Source organism: Myotis davidii, unplaced genomic scaffold, assembly GCF_000327345.1.
Source record: "Myotis davidii unplaced genomic scaffold, ASM32734v1 scaffold402, whole genome shotgun sequence".
Taxonomy (NCBI): Eukaryota; Metazoa; Chordata; class Mammalia; order Chiroptera; family Vespertilionidae; genus Myotis; species Myotis davidii.
The window spans coordinates 94827-102843 of NW_006293393.1; positions in this window are offsets into that span (position 1 = coordinate 94827).

Genomic DNA, 8017 nt, shown 5'->3' on the forward strand with positions numbered 1-8017 from the left:
AAGAGTTCAATGGGGGGGGGAAAGGGGATATATATATATATAATACTTGCAACAATAAAGAATTTTAAAAAAATAAAAATAACATTCCAAGTACAAAATAAATAATTTTAATCACCACCACCACCACCCCCACCTCCTCACCCCCCGCCCAAATAATGACAAAGGCTGGAGCACTAAAGAATATCAACATTCACCTGGTCATTGTAAGGAATGCTCTCTTGTCTTAATGTATCTTAATAAGAGTGTACATAGCAAGTCTATTTGAAGCACATGCAATTTTATCTTATGTATGCCCTTTAAAATTACATAATAAATACCTTCCAAGTATTTAATCAAAATAGCTAACAATGCAGCAAAATTGAAGCAAAAAAAAAAACACATAGTGACAAATTACATGTTTTTTCTAAAGAGCAGAAGGAACTGAGTTAAGAAGGAGAGGAGCAGTTGACTGACTTTCTGTTCTAACCATAACGGTCTCAAGTTCATGTTACTTACAAGAAAAATAATTCCTGATCTGGTAGCACAACTTCTTCATTTTCAGTATTTGATATTTGCTTTGGTTGATATTTTATTTTTAGTTTTTTGGCTAAAAATAGGTATATTCAGATATACTCCTGGGAGCATAAAATATAATTATTGCTACATATTCTATATTTTTATACTCTTTATTTTAATTGTACTCTCCATACTTTTTAAAAATGTAACTCTTACCCCTTCCCCAATGTGCATACTAGAATGCCAACAATTCATCACCAAAGTGTTATTTAGCAAACACTATGTAGAGCATTACTGCCTGGCTGTAAGGTAAACACAGATGCACAAAAGGCCCCTCAGTGGAAATGACCCAGGTAAATAAATGAACACTGCGGAAGTAGACAAGTGGCCTTGTTCCCACTCCCAGCAAGACAGCTTACCTAATTCAGTACATCTGGGGAGTGGTTGACCTACTCTTCTGTAGGATTGGAGAGCTATCATTTCTCTCCCAGATGTAGAATTTCACCCTCAATTAATTTCCTCTTGCCCTACAGATTGTTTGAAAATCACTCATTTGCATGAACAATTCAGTGTCTTTTTATTGCTTTTAGGACAAAGGCCAGGCTTATTAACATTACCAATGAGGCCCTAGGGCAGCAGTTCTTAACTGGGGATTGTTTTGTCACAAGAGGACATCTGGCAAAGTCTGGAGATATTGTTGGTTCTCAGGGGATATCTGGGGAAGGGTAATAATGCTAGTGGCATGTAAGTGTAGAGGCCAGGGATCTGTTAAACATCCTATAAAGTGCAGGACAGGTCCTCACAACAGGAATTATTAACCCCAAATGTTAACAGTGCTGAGTTTCAGGATGTTTGCCCTGTGGCGTCTGGTTCCTGCTAGCAGGGACAGCCTCATCTTGGGCTACCTTCTCTACTCCCAGAATACTGGGCTTCCTTTCAGTTTTCTGAATAGCTAATGGTACTGTTTTATTTGCCTAGGAATGAACTCTGAATCCTTCAGAGCTCAGCTAATGGCACTCCTCAGAGAAGCCGTCCATACCTCTCCCACTGGCTTAGATTGCCTTACGCTTTAAAAGCACCATGTACTCCTGTTCACACATCACCTGGAGGTGACCTATGTCCTCGGAGTCTATAAGGAATTTTTATTCAAACCAATATCAGGTATTAAGCATATATGGTTTTATGTAGTAGTTATGGGCAAAGTAGGATATGTTGGTTTGGCTCTTTAGATATCGTTCTTCTGGTACTAGTGTAAAGTCACTCTCTTTTTCTATCACCATCCCTTGCTCTCCTTATTCTAACCCTCTCACTCTAATCATAGCTGACTTTCAATTTCTACTTTACTTTTTCATTGTTTGATTTTTCTAAAAAGACCAATGAATGTTACTTTATATTCAGAAAGACGATTAAAATTTTCAAATTCTATTATAACTGGACTGGATTCTCAGATTATATCATCCAATTCCCCAAACTATAATTTTATAGGTATTTAATAATATTAGTATAACACATGGATACTATTGACTATGGAGAAATCTATGGGAAATTTAATTAAAGGTTAAGCATGCAATTTGGAGTTGAAAACAAGGGAATATTGTGATCCAACATCCTGCTTGGCTCACTGTCTAATACATACCCAGTCAAATATGGTTAGCATAACTAGGCAGCCTACACAAAGCAGAGGTATTCATACCCTAGATTTTTCAAATAGAAAACAGACTGAATATCCTTATTCAGTTGATTAATCTATTTATTACCTGAAACTAATTTGACTGAATGTTACAGCTAAAGAGAGTAATAAGAAAACTTGAATTACAGACCATTATATATTAATAAATTCACAAATAAGCTGGCTCTGGCCCTTCCTGATATAGGCAAGCCTAGTAAACATTGGACTCACATTTATGTGATTTGTCTACCAACTGATGCTTAACCTTCATTCTATCACTACTCAGGCTGTGGGATTGGTAAAGGGAGTTGTGCTCAGAGAGAGGTAAAGACGTCTACTGCTTAGAGTGCTTGATAATTTTAAAAATGTGTCATCTGTTTTTAGCTGCCTTGAGTCAATATGCATCAATTTGTTGCTCATATCATGTACCCATAATATACATTATGTGTATTAACTGGACATGATGATCTGTAAATAGAAGGACTTTTGATTTGTACATCATTGTTCCTAACTTTCTTAAATCTCATGCTATTCAGTTGATTTTTTTTTGAGCGAGTGTATCAAGTTGAACCATATAAACTGTCAATATTCAATTGTTTTTGCCCCACAAAAATGACATTTTCATATGGTTCCATTTCATATAAATAAGTGAACAGATAAGCTTTGAGTTAATTTTTCCATAGAAATAATGTTTTAACTAAGAGTGAAATATAAGGAGTCAATGGGAGACAAAAGGGTACATATGTAATACTTTCAACAATAAAGATTTAATCATAAAAAAAGAGTAAAACAAATTTGAAATAGTACTATATGTACTTTGTTTAGGTACACTGTGAATGATTCAAATAGATTTTTTATGGCAAGCCAGAAAACCTAGCCATAATTTAAACCATTGATTCTATAGAAAAATGCATGTCAACTACAAAACTCAAATATGAACGTTTGGTACACAATGTATTCAGAGATTGGTGACATAAACCATTACACCTGTAGGAATTACCTTCATACTCTAACAGGATAATTGATAGAAACTTCTTTACTAGTTCTTTGGTTTCAGCCCAGCAATTCGGAACAGGCAGAGACTTAGGTGATAACATCAGTGTTGTTGGAGTCTGTATTCTTTTTTAAAGGAATTAACTCATTAATGGAAATCTTTGTCACTAGGGAATAGAATCTTTGAGATCTGATGAAATATAGAGAAAATGTGAAGAATTATACAAAGCAAACCTTTTTTACTAGCATCTAATATATTCATTGCATAGCGATCTGCAATGAATGAAGGTTATTTTTCTTCATTATCTATTTTCCGATCTTAGGGTTTGATGAATTCTTAGCTCATGGACTTTTAGTTCTCCAGGCACCCAGGAATATATGTGTTTTCATGAAAAACCTCATGATGTGAGTGGGCATCTGGTGGTGTTGCATAAGGAGACACAAGAAGGGTGATGTTCCTGCCAAAGGATGATGTAATGCACCATAATTTCAGCCTTTGGAAAGCAAGGGTGACAGGTTAGCTCAGTCTTGCTCTACAGATAGGCTGGGAAAACTTTCCAGGTGCCCATGTGACATGGCTGCAGGGGGCTAGTAGCCCATGTACATGTTTTCTTTTGGAGTAGCATTTTAGTTGGGGGAGAGAAGGAGACATAAGTTTGGATCATAAATTTTTATTTATTCTTGAAATCCCTGGAATATAAAAATAACATCAAAAATAATAATAAAATCGTGAAAATAACATGAAGAAATGGGACTTATTGCTGAGGGAAAGGATATTCTGAGGTGAGAATGTCGCTACCTTCTCTGATTTTAGTTTTTAGATAAGAAGAGGAATAAGGGAACTTCCACATATTCTGTTTCTGTTTGGTTAATATAAAGCAAGAGAAGCTCACAACACTCCTGATGCTCATAAATATAATAAGCTTCAAGCAGCTTTGTTGTTTTTGCCTTGTTAAACAAGAGAGCTTGAGATTTTTTTTTACTAATGCATCAAGAAGTCTTATATGAGGATGTTTTTAAACAACAAACCATTTGTATTCTGGAATCTAAATAATTAAGAAAATCAGATCATGAATAATGTGATTGCCAATGCCAAGAGTTCTGAAGGCTGTAAATACTTAATGCTGGTCAGACTATAAATAATACTGAAATTATTATTGTAATAATGAACAATTTTTGTCTTTTTATTTATATATTTAAAATATATATTAAAATTTGCAATAATATTTTTACATTTTCTTCAGATTCAAAATAACTAAGAAGACATTTATCTTCATTATGTGTGCATGTGTGTGTGTTTGCCATCAAAAGTAACCTTTTATTTTGACTGCATAAAATTTAAAAATGTTCAACAATAAATAGTATCTTAGACAAAAGAGAATAAGAAAGAAGTATAAAGCTGAAAAGAATTCTAAAGATTTCTAATCTATGAATTTAGGGCTAAACTATCCTATGATTTTAGGGCTAAATTATGAATTTAGGACTAAAATAATGAAGATATTATGCAGTTTGAATGGGATGCTGTCCTGTTCAATTTGTTTTGCATTGTTTTAAAAACTAACAGGTATATATTGTTATTTCTATGGACTTGTAATAAGAGCAATATCACACAATCATGGTCTTTATTTAAACATCCATATCAAATGGTGTATAATTCAAATAGTATATAGTTCAAATTTTAGTATATAATTCTAAAGGGTCTTATGGGGAATGTAGTATTCATGAGAATTATACTAAAGGATCTATATTTAAATAATAGTACTGTAAGGTTATAATGCTGTATACTACTAAGGGTCATTGTGGCATCAATTTAGTAAGAGTAACGAAACTAAAGAGCGATCAATCAGAATTACTGGAAGAGAAAAACAGGCAGAAGTTGAGCTCTGGCTGTGAGTGCTCAGGACCCAGAGACTGTGGAAGCTGAGTCATAACTGCGTCACAACTGCGGGTGATGCTGAATTCTTGAGGTCTTTCTGGGCGACCTCCCTCCTGGAGACTCTGGGTACCAAAAGAGCCACCTGGGAAAGGCTGGAACCTGGACTTGGACTTGACATTGGCCAGCATTTGCTTGTTGTGATCATTTTCTCTCCATAGGTACTCGAGCTTTCTCTCAGTGAACTTGGCTGCCATGCAGGCTTCTTCGGCTCTTCTCTGATGGTATCGAATCTCATTTTCATAGTAGAAAGTGCTTCTCCGTAGCTCATGGTTCATGTCTTGGACCATCTTCCTATACATGTTCAGAAACTGATAGTTGGAGTTCATGTTTCTCCAGACGTTGAAAAACTTCTTCTCCATTTCGAAGCCGCGCATTTCCGCCTCAAACAGTTTTTTCTGTAATTGTGTTACAGGGTCTTCACATACATCAGGAGCAATTTCCAGCTTCAGCTTCAGCTGTTGAATCTCATCTTGTAGGCTTCCATTTTCACGCTGCAAAGATGCTCTCTCGGTTTGCAGACGCATTCTTTCTGCTGCAAGCTCTTCATTCCTTTGCTTTTGCTCCCACACTTGTCTGGCTATTTCCTGATTTCGCTGGTCAGCGCTTTGAAGGGACAGCCTGTCATCAGCACCATGAGGGACACCCTTGAGATCAACTTCCGACCCATAGATGAATCGATCTCCTTTGTCTACTCCCCTCTTTGGTGGGAATTCCAAGTTCCCATCACCCAGGTGATGTCCAAGGTCGTCAGGCTCGGGGTTTCCAGCCACTGACGGTGATGGGCCGCCTCTAACTTTCAGGACCTGCTCCATTCCTATGTGGGCCTCCTCCAGCCTCTGTTTCCCCGCCTCCTTCTCTTGGATTTTCTGCTTCCATCCCATCATTTCTCCTTGGAGCAATTCTGGACTTGGTGGGTAATGAGAGTTTTTGTTCAGACCATCCACCCTGTTCTTCTGAAGCTGTTCTCCATCAGTCCCCGATGCCTTTGAGGTGGGCTTTTCACCAGTCACTTGGGAGCGTTTCGGAGGTTGGCCCTTGCGTGCCGTTTTCCATAAGTAACCCGTGTCCTGACGTGACAGCTGGCTCAGGTGTGTATCCAGTGCCCTCAAGCACAAAGTCTGCAACAGGAGGGGACCGGCCCCCACCCCGGGTGACTTGAGGGCGCGCTTGACTCCTGTCCGGGGTCCAGTGGTCTCCCTACATCTTGCACAGACTCTATGGCGGCGGGCAGAGCACCTTGCACCTGGCGCCTTCGCACTTCTTGAAGCGCGTCGTCTCCTTGCTATGACAGACACCACCACCAGAGTGCCCACCAGGATCCCCCAGGGGAACGCAGCGGGGCCCGGGACGGGTCTCAAGCTCTCCCACATCCCCAGCAGAACCCCGCACAGGCGCCGCAGGGTCAGCTGGAAGGCGGGTGCGGTGGCAGGCAGCAGGCCCCCCATGGCTGGCCGGGCTCTCAGATCCGCCTCTGACTGCCAGTGTCTGGTGGGCACAGAGACCACCCAGAACCCTGCGGAGCGCTCTGTCTCTCAGGTGACCGGGTGCCCAGCAACCAGGGCTGGTCAGTTGGGTGGGGGAGGGGAGACCTGTGGTTCTAGAAAATTCCTAACTTGGCTGTGACATGGGACAGTGTAAAGAACCAATGACATTGCATTCACTTGCTCTCTACTCTGCTCCGTCTGATGTCAATAGGGGGATTCCAGCTTTTAAATTAGTGTCAGTGTGGTGCCTCTTGTCCTTCCCTATACTCTTCATCTTGCTGTGCCTTGTAGGTAAAGTGGATTTTTTAAAGGCTACATTATAGTTGGTTCTTGTTGTTGTTGTTGTTGTTGTTGTTTTCCATCACCATTTATCCCCTCTATGCCCTTTTCCACTTCCACCCCCCCCCTCCTACCCTGACAATCACCATACTATTGTCCATGTCCATCAGTTTGCTCTCTTTTTATTTCTTGCTTAATCTCTCTACCCCCACCCCCACCCCCAAAAATCCACCACCACCAGAGCTGCTGCCCACTCTATCCATGAGTCTTTCTCTATTTTGCTTGGTAGTTCAGTTTATTTATTAAATTCCACATATGAGTGAAATTGTATAGTACTTGTCCTTCTCTGACTGACTTATTTCACTTAGCATATTTTTCTCCAGGTCCACCCATGCTTTCACAAAGAGTAAACTTTTCTTCCTCTTTACAGCCAAGTAGTATTCCATTGTGTAAATACATCACAGCATTTTTGTCCAGTCATCTACTGATGGGCACTTTGGCTGCTTCCAACACTTGGCTGTTGTAAATAATGCTGCCATGAACATAGGAGTACATATATTTTTTTTGAATTAAGGTTTAGGGTTACCTTGGATAAATTCCCAGAAGTGGAATCACTGGGTCAGAAGGCAGCTCCATTTTTAACTCCATACTGCTTTCCACAGTGGCTGGACTGCACTCCCAACAACAATACAACAGGGTTCCCTTTTCTCCACATCCTTGCCAGCACTTGTTGTTTGTTGATTTATTGAGAGAGACACTCAGACAGGTGTGAAGGGATATCTCACTGAGGTTTTAATTTGCATTTCTCTGATGATTAGTGACACTGAGCATCTTTTCCTATGTCCATTGGCCACCTGTATGTCTTCTTTGGTGACATGTCTATTCGGACATTTTGCCTATTTTTTAATTGGATTGTTTTATTGATGTAGAGTTTATAAATTCTTTATAAATTTTGGACAGTAACTCCTAATTAGATGTATCATTGGCAAATATGTTCTCTCATTTTTAACTCTATTTTCTACCTTTGTAATTTAAAAACACTCTCTAAATTTTACTACCTCTTGCTAACTGTGGCTGAACAAATATATGGTACTCCTACATTAGAAAAAGACACATAAAAATGCAATTACTGTGCAAAAACCTTGATTTTCTCAGAAGGTC